This window comes from Alexandromys fortis, unplaced genomic scaffold (assembly GCF_014885135.2).
Source record: "Alexandromys fortis isolate MF-2015 unplaced genomic scaffold, M_Fortis_MF-2015_v1.1 scaffold_30, whole genome shotgun sequence".
Classification (NCBI taxonomy): domain Eukaryota; kingdom Metazoa; phylum Chordata; class Mammalia; order Rodentia; family Cricetidae; genus Alexandromys; species Alexandromys fortis.
In genome coordinates, this window is record NW_026067922.1 from 1,975,131 (window position 1) to 1,992,088 (window position 16,958).

Sequence of the window (16,958 nt, forward strand, 5' to 3'; positions counted from 1 at the left end):
AACAATTTCAAATGGAAAAAAGAAAGCATACTTAACAAATGTTGCTGTCATAACTGGATATCAGCATGTAGAAGAATGAAAATAGATCCATATCTATCACGATACACAAAATTCAAGTCCAAATGGATCAAAGACTGCAACCAAACCTAACCACACTGAACCTCATAGAAGAAAAAGTGGGAAGTTCACTTTAACACATTCACACAAGAAACCACTTCCTAAATATAACCCTAGTAGCACAGACACTGAGAGAAACAATTAATAAATAGGACCTCCTGAAACTGAAAAGCTTCTGTAAACAAAGGACATGGTCAACAAGACAAAACAGCAGGTTACAGAATGGGAAAAGATCTTTACCAACCCCAAATCATACAGAGGTCTGATCTCTAAAATACATAAAGAACTCAAGAAATTGGTCATCAAAAGGATAAATAATCCAATTAAAAAATTGAGGACAGACCTAAACAGAGAACTTTCAACAGAGGAATCTAAAATGGCTGAAAGACACCTAAGGAAATGTTCAGCATCCTTAGTCATCAGAGAAATGCAAATCAAAACAACTCTGAAATTCCATCTTACACCTGTAAGAATGCCCAAGATCAAAAAACATTGATGACAACTTATGCTTCAGAGGATTGGGATAAAGGGAACATTCCTGCATTCTTGGTGGGGGTTCAAGCTGGTACAGCCCATTTGTATACCAGTGTGGCGATTTCTCAGAAAATTAGGAAACAACCTTCCTCAGGACCCAGCATATATACCACTTTTGGGTATATATCCAAAGGATGCTCAACCATGCTACAAGGACATGTGTTCGACTATGTTCATAGTAGCATTGTCATAGCCAGAACCTGGAAACAACCTAAACGCCCCTCTACCGAAGAATGGATAAAGAAAATGTGGTACATTTACACAATGAAGTATTACACAGCAAAAAGAAAAAAAAAAGACATCTTGAAATTTGCAGGCAAAAAACATCATTTTGAGTGAGGTAACCCAGATCCAGAAAGGCAATTATCATATGTAATCACTCATAGGTAGTTTTTAAACATAAAGCAAAAAGAAAAAAAAAAATCAGCCTACAAATCACAATCCCAGAAAACCTTGACAACAATGAGTATTCTAAAAGAGATATACATGAATCTAATCTACATGGGAAGTAGAAAAAGGCCATATCTCCTGAGTAAATTGGAAGCATGGCAACTTTGGGAGAGACAGGGAGGGAAAAATGCAGAGCTCAATTAAAATCAATAAAAAATATAAAAACATGATTATCTGTATGTCTCAACCAATGATTCTCTCTCTGTGGACCTCATGTTTCCCTCTTCCATTTCAATCAGTAAGACTTGAGGCATTTCTCAAACCATGATGATTCTTTTAAAACCTGTTTCTTCTTCTGCAAATGTGTATTATTATTCTTGCTGCAGTATTAGATATATGTTTTCAACCTTTTGAAGACACTGAAAGAAGCAAAATCAATTTAGCTATTTGTCTTGGGATGTAGAAGGCTATATAGACTCTGGACCTTGAATGAATGAATTAATCTTTCAAAGGAAAAGCCTGATTTCCCTTTACAGTGGTTTCCATAAAGACAGAACAGATGCAGCCACGTGTTTAGGTTGACATTGACTCATATCTGACCTTAATAGCATTTGTTTTCAATAAAAGAAAAGATATATTAATTAGTCTCAAATAGATTCTAAGTTTGGCAAATAGAAAGCTTGAGATAGATCAAAAGTTCAAATAGTTACTCTTGGGGCTGGAGAGGCAGTTCAACCGTTAGTTCAACAATTAGTATAACTGACTGCTTTTGCAGAGGTCCAGGGTTCAGTACCCAGCACCCGCACTGGAGCTCATAACTATCTGTAACACAAGTTCTAGGAAATCTGACTCCTTCTTTCGGTCTCATTGGGCACACACATACATACATGCAAGCAAACATTCATACACATAAACCAAAATATAAAAATATTTTAATATAGATAATGGCTGTGAGAGAAAGCATCCCAAGAACATCATAATGACAGCCTTGTAATACCAATTGGATACTGGAGAAAATAACTTTATTTTTATTTTTTATTTTTGTTTTTTTGACTATTTAATGAGATTGATAATTGATTAAGGAAAGATAATGTTGCACTTAATCCATAATTAACATGAAATTAATAAAAGAAAGTGATAATAGAGCAACTTATGAAGTGTATCAAAGAGTGGCCAACATAAAATCTTTCAAACTCGAGAAGTAGTTGAACAAGAGTGAAGTTTAATACAGCTTAATTCTGAAATAGTACAATAGACAAAAGTGTATAATTGATCGCAATCAGAAGGAAGGCAGTATGGGATCAATGGAGAACTGAGGATGTAGGGAGAAAAGATAAAAGATAAGGATGCTTTAAATGGAATATTTCCAGGTTTTGGGAACGAGAAGTATATGATGTAAGGAAAATATAAGAAGGTTAGAGTCTATGATAATGGCTGTAATACTTACATCTTTCTTTATCATATTCCATTAACTACCACTTAAACATATTTTAAGTAATCTACTGAAAAATCAATCAATAAGTTAGACCTCAATATGTAGTTACTGGAGACTTTAGGGAGTTATAGGTGGACAGAGTAAGAGTCCATTGGAATATTGATTTGAACACTTTCTAAACAACATAATCACATGCCTATAGCCTGGACTGCACCATTTGTGATTTCTCATATGCAACCATCGCTCATCAGGATGTATTCTGCTTGAAATATTATATATTCTAAATTAATTAAATGTAATAGAGAGCAAATTTGGTAAAATTATTGGTCTCTTCAGTCATTGGCTTCCTGCTTATACTTCCATATGTGCTGTCAAATTATATGTGTGTATGTGCATTTTATTTTGTATTTGAAAACTAAAATGATAATGTTATCAGCAAATAGCATACCAGTCTGTTGTGAGAGAGTGTCTTCCAATTCTCTTATGTTTTTGTTTAATAAACTTGAATATGTACAAAAATCATCCTTCGGGAACTGCACTGTGATCATTTAAATAAATTTGTTGATGATTTATATTTAGACGTGTGGAGAAGTTAATTTACAAATTTGGGAGAAATTTTAGATTCCAATATTCTGAACATCTCATTATGTAGTAAAAATACAATGCAAAATTTCTGAATATTTGAAAGAGGAATATGATCTTTTCCTCTAGTTTTTTAATTATTTTATTTACTCTTTGATAGGTTTATACACACACACAAAAATATGATTCTTATCATATTTGTTCCCACCACCCTCTCATTTCTCCCTCCCACTTCCTCAATTCCCTTTTCCCCATAATATTCCTTATTTATATGATTTCTTCTGTTTACCACTTATTTATGCTTATGGGTGTAGAATTATTTACTGGATCATGGGCTACCTAACAGTGACCACATCACTGAAGCAAAACGACTGCCCCATCCCTAGAGCTGATTAAATGCTAACAGCCCATCAGAGAGGGGTGTGTCCCTACTGAATCTCTCCCCATTCCAATCCTTGATGGAAAATTTATAGGCTTGATTGTGTACAGATCTTGTTTAGTCACAGCTTCTGTGATTTCTTCAGTGTGATGGCCATGTTATTGATCCAGAAGACTTTTCCCATCATGTTCCTTCATCAAGCTCTCACATTCTTCTACACACTCCTACCCTTTCCTTTAATAATCTATGGATGTGAACATAAATTCTTGAAAATGTGGTTTGATGACATCCTCTCATTTTTAAGTGGGTTTATTTTGCTAAATTTTTTTAATTTACCTTTTAAAGGATTCTCTAGTTTCTATAACTTTGCTGAGAACAAAGTTTTGATGACAAGGCAATAACTAGTAACATGGATGTAAGCTGTACAAGGTACATCAAATACTAGAACTCTTTCTCAACTAAGGGAAACCATTTAGATTCTACTAACTCCTGAACTGAGTTGTAAAAAAAGGGCTTGATGTAGCACGCTGGATTTCTAGGACAACTCCATTACATATCAGGGTGAATGCAAACAATTATGTCTTGTCTGTAAACAATCCCATTCTCAAAAATTTTCCAGGTTACACCATTGCACATCCTTATTTCTAGAGAAAAGAGGATGGAGAAGTAGAACACCTTTACTTAAATTGTTCTAGTTTACATAGGTGTTACATAGTCTTCTCACATGCCAAAATATAATTCAGTATAAAATTGAATGTCTCTACAGTCTTATAGATACCACACGGCCTAAGAGTTCAAAGTCTAAAGTCCCTTCTGAGACTCACGGGTATCAACTCAGTATAAGTTGTGTTCTTCCACTATATAACAATAAAGGTAAATATTCTCATTCCTAAATGAAGGAGTAGAAGAATACCGAGAAAGGACTTTGTATCTACCCCTACACCAAAGATTTAACACATTGTATTGAACTGCATCACACCTAGTATTTTAGGATGCAGTAAACACAGGGTGAGGTTGGAGTGCATGTGTGTGTGTGTGTGTGTGTGTGTGTGTATGTGTGTGTGTGAGAGAGAGAGAGACAGAGAGAGGGAGAGAGAGACAGCGAGAGACAGCTAGACAGATGAGAGGGAGAGAGAGAGATGAAAGGGAGAGAAAGAGAGAGAGAGAGAGAGAGAGAGAGAGAGAGAGAGAGAGAGAGAAGTTCAGTTGCACCTTCACACTTAACTTTCAATCTGCATTTTGGTCTCCTAGGCTCCCTCCAGAATGGCCATTAAGCCATGCTTATTGGTTTTAAAGATTTCATTAGTACACATCTACACACAACTCCAGCACTACATGTTCAGCTTTATCTCAGCCACCACCCAAATCCCTGGCAGTAATTTTCTGCATTAGTTATTTCTTGTCACTCTCCCACATACCTGACAGGAGGCAACTTAAAAAAAGAAAGGATTTATTCTGGCTCATGATTTGATTTCAGTCCACTGTCTTGAGGCTGGTAAGAAGAGATCCTCGCTGCTCTGGTGGCAGGAATGAAACCTGTGAAACCTGATTGCTTATATTTCCACTGATTAGGGTACAGAGACTGGAAAGAAACCTGAGCTGCATTAAAAGCATCAAAAATCCATTCCCACGAGTGAGCCACTTCCTAGACCCCTACTCCTATAGTCTCCGCAATTCCCCCAAACAGTGTCAGTGTCATCAACTAAGGGAATAAGTCTATCAGTCTGTGAAGGGCATTTCACACTCAAGCTACAAATTCTATTTTAATCGTGAAGCTGGCTTTTATGCACCAGCCATCTTAGCCAAAATTTATGGTAATTTTAATGGGTTTAGTTCAAACATGATTCTTGTTAATAAACTGAAATCATCAAGGTGCATACAGTACTTGAGTTTAGAACAGACCAGAAAGGATTACACATGTGTCACACTGAGTTTCCATATCTGATGTTCTCTACAAGTTACCCAGTTCTTTTCATGCAGTGGTAGCTGGACACCTCGGTCCATGATGTCCATTGTCCCCAGGGGTATGAGAACATGAGGATAGTCTAACACATTTGAATCAGATAAGGAATATGATTTTGACTGGATAAAGGACAAAGCCCCCAGTACGCCTCTATATTCTTTTCAGTCCCAGGTGGTGATAGGGCCAAGAAAGGGCCCATCTTCAACTTTCTCAATGTGTCTGCCATTTTCCTCTACTGGAGCTGCAGGCCAATGAAGTTTGTATATACATGTGTGCATGTTTGTATCTCCAGCTTAGCCTTCCAAAGTCCTCTACCAGTTCTATAATTCTTCATAAAATTTTCCCAAGATTGGATTACTTAGGAAGCAAATATTTCTTATCAATAAGGCACATAAATCAAAGGAGGAGTTGAATAAGAATAATCATAGGTGAGCCCACGTTAATAGAACAATGAATTTATGAAAGCTTAAAACATGACCACAGATCGTCAGGTCCTAAAGACTGCAACCCAGAACATTCCTTACATTGCATGTAAACATACCCCAGATGTTAACAGAGGCGGGTGATTTTATGTGATGCTGTTCTGATTTAATTACTTTCTAAAACCCAATATGTCAAATCTGTTGTCACCGTGAAGTGTTAAAAGTTTGAGCTGATGAGTAAGGGCATTACAAAATAGAAGTAAACAACGAACCCTTATAGGTCCCCTAAACCAATGATTCGCACGGTATTTCACAGAAACTCCCATTAATGTTAATAGGATTGGGTAAGTTACAGGCAGAACCTCTCCCTTGCACTGATAGGTGAATGGTTCCCTGAGGTACTTACTTAGATGAGAGAACTTAATTTTCTCTCCACTAATCCTCTCTGGATGAAAAATAAGAAATCGTGCTTAACAAATTAGATTTCTTTTTTAAAGTTGCTGCCACAAATTCCTACCATCGGGATAAATTAATCAGAAACCACACTGGGGTATTGACGGACCATTTAGAACCAGTCAGAACGCTTTCCACTCAGAAGGTGCCAGGTGGCCTAAGTCTTAAGAGCTCAGATTTCCTCGTGGCTTTGAAAGAAAACCATTTAAATCCATTAGATCTTACTTTTTTGTATCGTTCTAGGAAAAAAATGGAAGTGTACAATTATGTGCAAGAACTAGTTAGGAAGAAATAGAAATTCCTGATTGCCTTAGCGGGAATTGAAGAGTTCAGTCACTGATTTAATTAGCTGTCTAGGGAAAGAGAGATCATGAAATGTTGAGGGAGAAACAATGTAGGGTTACTCAAAGGCTCTTACACTGTGATAGTACAGATATAATTAAATTTCTGGGACAGATGTACTTTGCGTAGTTTAAAAGAAAATAGCAACTTTCAATAGATCTCCAGGATTTTAGCATGATAATAATCACTTCAAAATACAACGTGGCAGTGAATAATTTTTTTCTGAATAATTTTTTACTGACACCCAATACATCCTCCGCTACTGCTTTTCTTATTTATTTCAGTTTTCCAGGACATATGTCGGTCTGTAGCCATTGCAGCAATGTGCAATACGCACAGTGAGGCTGTTTCACACACCCCAGACGATAGGTGGGAGGTCCTCATAAAGGCAGAGGGAATCAAACAAATTATATACATAATAAGAATAACTGACATTTACCGAAAAATGATGATTATGCCTCAAAGACAGGTTCATAATCTCACCGAATCTTACACTAGGAATTTTCTAAGGATCATTACCCAGGACCTTTATGCCATAAGGATTTTTAGCACCCTAAATTTGGATTTAATGGCATTAGAAAATACCTTAAATATGAATAGTTCCCCAAGTGCCAAAATGAGTCTTGATTCAATTATGCATGATCATGTAAAGAGACATCCTTATGCTCTGTTCTTGGAGAAGTATCTTACAGCCCCTGTTTTGATTAAAGCCCAAATTACATTTAAGCATCAGCAGACACAGTTTGGCTAATGATTTGAATCTAAAGAAATACAAAATGTTCCTAATTTATTAGACCTTAAAAGTTAGTGCCAAGGTAGTTTTAAACTGAGTACTTTAAAATCCATGAATGTAACAGGAAAAGTCTCGGTCACTGAAATGAATACAGCGAAATTCAGCAAGGGAGGAAAAGGCTGAAACAATGTCCACAACACGCTTGACCTAATTGGCAATTACAGCTCACACCCGCTGGACAATCTTTCATGTTTAGTTTATCACTTCTAGTGCACTTATTCTGCTCAGCAAGATAAATCATATTTGGGGACCTGAAAATTCTCAAAAACTTCATAATAATGGAATTAGACAGCATACCAAGACCACAATGGGATGCAAATGTTATACAGTAGAAAACAGTTGCAAATCCAAGTTCTCAATCACTTAGAAAACTCAAAATGAACTTTTCTGTAAATAATTTATCAAAGAAGGACCTGAAAGGGACGTAGAGACTCTTGAATTAAATACGAGTGAAAACACAAAGCATATGCAGATTAAGTAGTACTTAAGTTTTGTAACATGAAGCGGAAAGGAAATATTTCAAGTCAACCTTCGGAAGATCAACCCAAGCAACTGAAAATGAAGTACAAATTTAACTCACAGCAAGAAGAAAAACGATAATAAAAATAAGATAAAATATGTGGAGAATTGAAAATACAAAAGAAGCATAGAAAATCGTTAACACTCCCACATGGTTCCTTGAAATCGTGAGAGACAATAAACTCCTGTTAGTGGCCCAGCCTTGTTTTCTGTGCCTGTATCTCTTCTTCAAACCTGGTGAACATTCCTAAGACCGCACAGACTCTCTACAAGGAACATGTCCAGCACCTGCCCCTAAAAGTATAGCAGTAGAAGGGCAAGAACACTGTGATAGGAAAAAAGAGTGACTACAGAAGGCAGACTAAGCCTGTCTTTCATATACTGGCCAAATCGACAGATTGTGAGTGGAAGCTTGACTGTGTTGAGCTTAACTGCCTACCTAAGGGAATTCTGACTTCAGAGAGATGTAAGCATTTTGAGCTGGGAGATTACAAGGAAAGAAAGGACCAAATGACTCAGTTGTAAGCTGATGTTGTTATGAAAACAATAAACTGTGAGTATTTATGCAGTCCAATGAAAAAAAAAGATAAGGAAAATATCAGTAATAAAATTGACAAGGTCAGGAGGAGAAGGAGAGAGAGCACGGGCAAGGAACTCAGGACTGTGAGAAGTGCACCCACATACTGAGACATTGGGGATGTTCTATCGGGAATTCACCAAGGCCAGCTGGAATGGGTCTGAAAACACCTGGGATAAAACCAGACTTGCTGAACATAGTGGACAATGAGGACTGCTGAGAAGTAAAGAACAATGACACTGGGTTTTGATCCTACTGCACGTACTGGCTTTGTAGGAGCCTAGGCAGTTTGGATGCTAACCTTACTAGACCTGGAAGGAGGTAGGAGGTCCTTAGACTTCCCACAAGGCAGGGAACCCCAACTGCTCTTCAGGCTGATGAGGGAGGGGGGCTTGAGTGGGAGAGGGGGAGGGATTTGGGAGGCGGTGGAGGGGAGGAGGCAGAAATCTTTAATGAATGAGTAAATAAATAAATAAATAAATAAATAAATAAATATAAAATTGACAAGGTTCAAGGAAGAGTCATCCACCTCCTACAAAAACAAACAAACAAACAAACAAACAGAAGATCGAACTTGGCAACATCAAGAATAAAAATGGACTAGAACTCAGATCTTCCAAGCAGTAAGATGATAGCATTGGCCCTAGGCAAGGGCTTTAAGAGATTCTTTTAAGACAGTGAATTTAGGAGCACTCGCCAGCAAGCACCTTACTCGGAGATCTGGAGCTTCAGTGCTGGCCGTCACCATGCCTCTAGCTAGAGACCTTTTACACCCTTCTTTGGAAGACGAAAAGAAAAAAACATAAGAAGAAAAGGCTGGTTCAGAGCCCAAATTCTTACTTCATTTATGTGAAATGTCCAGGCTGCTACAAGATTACTACAGTTTTCAGCCATGCTCAGACAGTGGGTCTTTGTGTAGGTTGTTCAACAGTGCTGTACCAGCCCACAGGAGGAAAAGCCAGGCTCACAGAAGGCTGTTCATTTAGAAGAAAGCAACACTAAACATCTATACAAGTTCCTGAGTTTGCGTTTTTCACAGAAAGCCTTATCAAGTTTAGTGACTCTACCAAGACAATGTAACTGTGTTTGATTTTATAAAGTATACAACAGTGATCTCCTATTTTGGTGTCAGTTTTTCAATAAAGTTTTAATTATATATAATTTCAAAAAAAGACAGTGAATTTACTGAGCATAAACTGTATTTTAGTAAATATAACTTTTTTTAAAAAGACACTCATCTACTTAAGTACATAAACAAAAATCAGCTCTCTAATTGCACTAGATTTGAGAAGCATTGTGTTTTGCTTCTGTAAATCAATCCAACTTTTTGATAGCTTCAGTGTAGCCTCGAACTCTTTCAAGAGCACATGTTTGTTTGCCCTCTGGTTTCTTTACCACACATCACAAATAAATTAAAATCATTCTCTTGATTTGAATTCTGAATGGGTTCTAGAACATGCAAAATATTTGGACTATTTTTTAAAAGATGGAGTTTAAGACATCTTTCTCTTGTCTGAGATTTATGAATCTACCGAACTGTTTCCATCTTTTTTACATGAATCTCAGGAGTTTGTTGACATAATTTTAAAGCTTGGAGTCTACACGGATAGAGATTTATGTGGGGAGTCTAGATATTATCACATTACATCTCTATCTGATTGTAGCTATAGGCTTTGTGTGTTGATAGTCATTAGTATGAAATACAAATGCTCAGGAAAGCCATCATCAAGTATTCATTAAGTGCTTATTTCTCTAGGAGAGCCAGGAAGAAAGGATAATAGATCAAGGTAGCTTTTATTATATGAAAGATAATAACATGATAGATATAATTTATTGAACATTTTTATGTGCCAGTTTGTTCAGCAATTTTCACTCATTATTTAAATTAATTCTGATAACATCATTAAGACATGAATATAATTCTCATTGTGTCTCAAGTATATGATACTAAAGACAAGATTATCCTTTTGAATAAATTAGAAAGGTTTAAGATGGGCAAAAATATTGCTCCATACTTACAGTACACATTAGGAAATTTGTACATTCCATGTGTATTATAAATGGGAATTTAAATTGGTACAAACTCTTCTACTGTTTTATTAAAACAAATTAATTATTTTATTTACTATAATATATATGTATGCATATATCAAGATCCATAAAGTCCATTTTTTATAATAGTAGTCAGAAACTTAAAAACATTTTACAAAAAAAAGGCTCTACAAGAAAAATTGTATTACTAATGGTATTAATTTGATTAATTTTCAGGGCAGTGATATAGATAAAGAATTATTTTATAAAATGCAACCAGTGACCCCATGCTAAATGAGATATGCTATGTATATCTACTTTTATGTGCTTTGCTGTATTGCCTGTAGGTTAGAGTGTCAAATCTTGGAGTTACAGACAGCTATAAGCTGCCATATGGGTGCTGAGATTTGAACCTGGGTCCTTTGGGAAAGCAATCAGTACACAAAACCATTGAGCCATCTTTCCAGCCCCATATGTGTGTGTGTGTGTGTGTGTGTGTGTGTGTGTTATTTCATTTATATGAGCATATCTGAATGTGTAGATATATCTATAACAAGGAATACAAGGAATATAACTCCAACCACTCTTATATAAAAAATACATTTAAAGCATAATGCTGGAATCAGAATATAAGCCAAAAACTTTAATTTTTAACATTTTCCCTTATATTCTTTTCTTTTTAATTTTTATTTATTTGTTAAAGATTTCTGATTCTTCCCTGCCACTGCCTCCCATTTCCCTCCCCCTCCCCCAATCAAGTCCCCCTCCCTCGTTAGCCCAAAGAGCAATCAAGTTTCCCTGCCCTGTGGGAAGTCCAAGGACCACCCACCTCCATCCAGGCCTAGTAAGGTGAGCATCCAAACTGCCTAGGCTCCCACAAAGCCAGTTCGTGCAGTAGGATCAAAAACCCATTGCCATTGTTCTTGAGTTCTCAGTAGTCCTCATTGTCTGCTATGTTCAGCAAGACCGGTTTTATCCCAGGCTTTTTCAGACCCAGGCCAGCTGGCCTTGGTGAGTTCCAGATAGAACATCCCCATTGTCTCAGTGTATGGGTGCACCCCTAGCGATCCTGAGTTCCTTGCTAGTGCTCTCTCTCCTTCTGCTCCTGATTTGGGCCTTGCGATTTCAGTCCGGTGCTCCAGTGTGGGTCTCTGTCTCTGTCTCCTTTCATCGCCTGATGAAGGTTAATATTCCGGAGGATGCCTATATGTTTTTCTTTGGGTTCTCCTTATTTAGCTTTTCTAGGATCACTAATTATAGGCTCAATGTCCTTTGTTGAAATGGCAAACTGTTTATGGTGCCTAAAATGAAACTGTTGTTTGTGCCTGGATTTTTACATTTCTGTTTGTTTGAAATACCTATTTTTCTTCCTATCTTGGCCTACCACAGCTTATATTTTGATCAAGGTAAAAAAAAAGAAAAGAAAACAAATTATGTTTTCTATGTATCTGTCTCTGCTACCAGATTTCAATTTTTTTCTTTAATTTTAAACTGTGGCAGTATGCTGTAGCAATCAAACTGTAGCCCCTGAAAGGGAAGACATGAAGGTGACATAGACGGCACTGTCTGTAATTCTCCCAATTCACTACATACCAGAAAATGGTAAGCTACCTATAGAAATAATTAAGGTTTATTTCATAAAAACAATAAAAACAAAAACTGAAGAGTGTTTTGAAATGATGTCAGAATTGAGATATACTTGGGCAAAAAAAGGAATGGAACTAACTGCAAGAGGCAACTCTAGTGCCATTAGAAAGTATATTAAGATATCAAAGCTGACAATCAGTCAATCAATGTTAAGCTTTAAGAACTGTTAATTCATTAAATGATTGTATAGCTGTGGTTAAGCTCAGTCAATATAGACGGTAAATGTTCCAGAACATGAGCATACATGGGAAAATTATGAAAAATACAGAGACCCTAGATAGTTAGCTAGGAAGCTGTCCTTTCATAATTATTCCATTTTTCTGCATCCTGCACCACTGTAGACATATGACCCCATTTTGAATCCCTGGGGTTGTTGTCCTTTTATAAAGCAAGGAGTCCATATGTGTTCATTTTAAATTATTATCTGTGAAATTTTAAATTATTACTATAATTTTAATTCACTCTAAACCAGAAAATGATACGCCACCTGTGGAAATAATTAAGGTTTATTTCATAAAAAGCAAAAGCAAACTGAAGCATTTTAAATTTTCTTGAAGATACCTATTGGAGCAAGCATCCTTTTTTTACTAAGTACTGGCAGAGAAAGATGAGTAACTGCCCTTTGGTGTGAGTGGGGAACTGATTTAGGAAGTATATAACAGCTAATTGATTGGGAGATATTAAAAGGAAATAAAATCTCAGATCCTGTGCAGGGATATTGAGCTTCTCTGAGGTGATATTTTTCTTTCAAAGTAATAACAATAGGATACTAGGTGACACATTTAAATTTGTGGAGATGAAGTTTTATTTAAAAGCACTGCCTTGACACCTTAATGCAAGAATTTTCTAAGAAGCAGAACTGAAAGGCAAGCCACAGCATTAAAGGAAACCAAGCAAAGACACAGGCATGATGACTAAGCATAGAACAAAACACCTGTGATCTTAAACACATCTCCAGGAACCCCCAAAGGCAGCAGTTACAGGCAACAGCTCTCAACAATAGGGGAGAGATAGATAGGGAGGAAGGAAGAGAGAGAGGGAGGGAGGGAGGGAGGGAGGAAGGGAGAGAGAGAGAGAGAGAGAACAGACATGTTTAGATGCCCTGATAGAAGAGAAAACAAAAGCAGCAAGCAAAGAAAGATCTAAACATTGGAAGGGGAAATCAAATCAGTGGCTTTTCCGCCTCATCCATCTGGCAGCACCCAGACAGCACACAGTGGAATCCAATAGAGTGAAAACAAGATTGGGCAACTTCAGCAGAAACACATCCTCTCCATTTTTAAAATAATGAAAACAGTAACAGAGGCATGACAAGGAACCAAATGGAAGAAACACCCAGGGAAATTGCACCGGGGATGGTCAGAGAGGCGGTGAAAGGGAGTTTATTCATTGGAATGAAAATTCAGCATGGCTGGACCAGGCTACATGGATCAATGGTCTGGAAGAAATGGGCTGGGTTAAAAAAATGTGAATCTACTAATGATCACATTTGGTCAAGCAAGAAAACGGATGCTGGGATGCTTGAGAAGTGTGGATCTGGGTTTTGAAGTGGGATAATGAGACTGTTTAAATTCCTAAGCATGGCACTCACCATTCTCTGCATCTGCAGGGTGGATTACTCATACAGCATCTCTCCTGGGCGAAGTGGCACCGCTCTCCTGTTTCTGTCACAACTGTCTTTGGGAGTTAGGCCAGACAGGCCTGTGGTTCAGGAAGACTTGTCCACTCTGGGCCATGCACCTCACCAGCCTGTTTTCATTTTTGCTCACTAACCCCTGGCCACTTGTCAATGACACCAAAGCTTATCATAACCATGTCTTTGTGGATGCTGTTGATGCTGGAGCATTGTTCTCCACGTGCTCCCCATTTATAGATCACCTTAGCTATGCCAGTTTCTCTGCCTGCACTTGCTCACAGGTTACAATCACACTACACACTAACCTACTTCATACAACATACCACTGTTCAGAGAAGCATGGTCAATTTTTGATATGTCCTCCCATAAAAATACAAGCTCCTAACATCTGATTCCCACATCATTCAATCCCAAGCAAGTGGAAGTAAAATTCTGTCAGGAAAGAGGTAAGTAGGTTTCTATATAAACAAGAAGCTGACTTAGAGAGCAGTGCTCATTGCACTCTTGAAACTATAATGAAGAACAGATACACACCAAGGTCATCCTCTTCTAGATAATGTGCACACATTATTTTCCATTGCTCTTGTTTCCAAACCTTAGACACTGTCCTCACACCAGATTTAAATATGGAAACTATAGATAAAATATATTTTAAAAACTAAAATGACATTACCATGATCACATAGCTACTAAAATTGAATTTTTTTTCACATCTAATTCCAACTTCCATTTTGGAGACATTTCAGAACCCTAAGTCAATCTACTCCCTTTCTTGTTCGCCATCCCATTTTCAAACATTCTCAGTGAAGCCTTCGTTAATGCTGTCTTGAGTGACCTTCATTCTCATTGCCATTTCATCTTTTACAAGAAAATACAGACACATGTCATTTAGCAATGGGGATCTAATCGCGAATACTGTTATTTTAAAGGCTGACGAGCCCACTCAGGATGTAAAGTGTTTGCTGTGTAAGCATGAGGGCCTGAGGTAGAATTTCCAGCACCCACATAACAACCAGGTGTCGTAGTATAAACTGTGGTTCAGAGTTGGAGGTAGACTAGCAGATCCCAGGGTCCTTGGAGCTAGGCCAGTTTAGGCCAAGCAGCTAGATCTGGGTTGGGTAAGGATCATATGTATATAATTATTTAAAGGCAATAGAGAGAAACACCTAGTTTTAACTTCTGGTCTACACACACACACACACACACACACACACACACACATACACACATGCATTACATACACATATCAAAAACACAAATAAAAGTGTATTATTGCTGGATTACATTATCCTGGGAACATGAGTGAACTTTTCCACAGTCCCAGTATATACTCTGCACTCTAGGACATGTGGTTTACACTGCGCTATTCATGGTCTGTTGACCAAAATCTCATTTTGGAGTACATGATTACACATAGAAAATGTTTGTTGTCCATCCCTTTTATGAAAAGATTTCCCCATTACTAAGCATATATGAAATGATCACACCTTATTCCTTCTTTGCTGGCTTATTCACCCCTTGTCCTGTTATAGTCCTTGATTCCTATTAACTTTTTCTTCCTGTGTTTCTAAAACATAGACCCTTATCTACCTGTGTTCCTGTCTCCCCTTGAGAATGCAGCATAAGAAGGAGGGGGAAGTGATAGTAAACAAGCTCTTACAATTTCCAAATTGCGTGTTCATCACTTTTGTGATAATAAGGGAAGGAAAGAGCAGGACATCCACACTTAGAGTGAATGACAGCTTCAATTGCTTTGCTTGCCCATGCTTGCTGATCATCGTCGAATTCTGTCTTTGGTCATCTTCCCTTGAACAGCAATCTATATAGCAATTATGAATATAGGTTTGGAACAAGGGAAACCTGGATTTTTAATCTAACTTGACTATTTCTTCAAGTTAATTTATGGTTAGTCCTTAGCTTAAACTCAAAATCAGGGTATTACAGAGTCTCCTTCAAAGGATTCTTTTAAAGAGTAAAAAATTGGAGACATTTAGTTTTCTTACCAAAATGCCAACCTACAAAAGGTATTAGTAGGATTCAAAGACAGTAGAGGCACCGACCCACACCTCTTGGGGATTTATAGAAATGGGCCAAAGAACCCTCTTGTGTTTTAGAAAACTGTATGGATTTTCATCAAGGACTCTAAAACCCATTTCATTTACTTTATTTTGCTTGTTTTCATAACAAGGTGGAAACCCTTTATTTAGAAGGGAAACATAATGCTATTTTTTTTAAAAAAGAAGTTTGATAGGATAAGTAAACACAATGAACTGTTTCATTTCATCAGATGCTGCTTGCAACAACCAGTTCCCTCAGTTTGTCACAGATCCTGCCAAGCAGGTCTTCATTTATTTCTTCATTATAGTTGTATAGAGCACCTCTCTGTAAGTCACATACATAACAACCATATTATCAATCATTTTAAAATATAATATACTCCATGAGTGCTCACAAACAGAAATGAATCTGAAGTTTCTGTTTCTTAGAGATTTGATAAGGTTGTGCAAGAGCTAATGACTTGTAATCAAGTAGCATATTTGTGACTGATACAATGAAGTACCTTCTTGTATTCTCCAGTCTCCTCTTCCTTTATGTGTATGAGCTGTTCTAAGAGACATCAAATGTCTGGGACCTAAACCAAAAAACAATATTTTGTACTGATATGACAACAATTTGATTTATAGTGCGGGTCTGTAGTGGGGATGGTGTTGTGGTTGCTGTGGCTTATAAAGGGAAGAAGAAATTTTAAGCCTCAATATTATGCCTCAAAGGTTCCAGATTAGTCAAGGATCTCTATCAACAAGGAACCTTTGTTTTCTATTCCTTGTAGCAGTGAGAATTGAATAGACCTTGAGTGGCCATGTTGGAACACAACTTTTAGATGTTTTCTCTTGGTTTCTTCCCACTCTGCCTGCTACAGCACTTCCTAAGTTAACTTTGTAATTGTTCTCAAGAAACAGTAGGTATAAGACATCATCAGAATGGATGAAGAAAGTATGGAATATATACATATTAGAGTACTACTCAGCAGTAAAAAACAAGAACTTCTTGAATTTTGCATGCAAATGGATGGAAATAGAAAACACTATCCTGACTGAGGTAAGCCAGACCCAAAAAGAGGAACATGGGATGTACTCA

General features: G+C 37.2%; 1 pseudogene; it reads left to right on the forward strand.

Moving 5' to 3' along the window:
- Positions 1–9,252: 9,252 nt before the first annotated feature.
- Positions 9,253–9,670, forward strand: LOC126501298 (40S ribosomal protein S27-like; annotated as a pseudogene).
- The last annotated feature ends 7,288 nt before the right edge of the window (positions 9,671–16,958 follow it).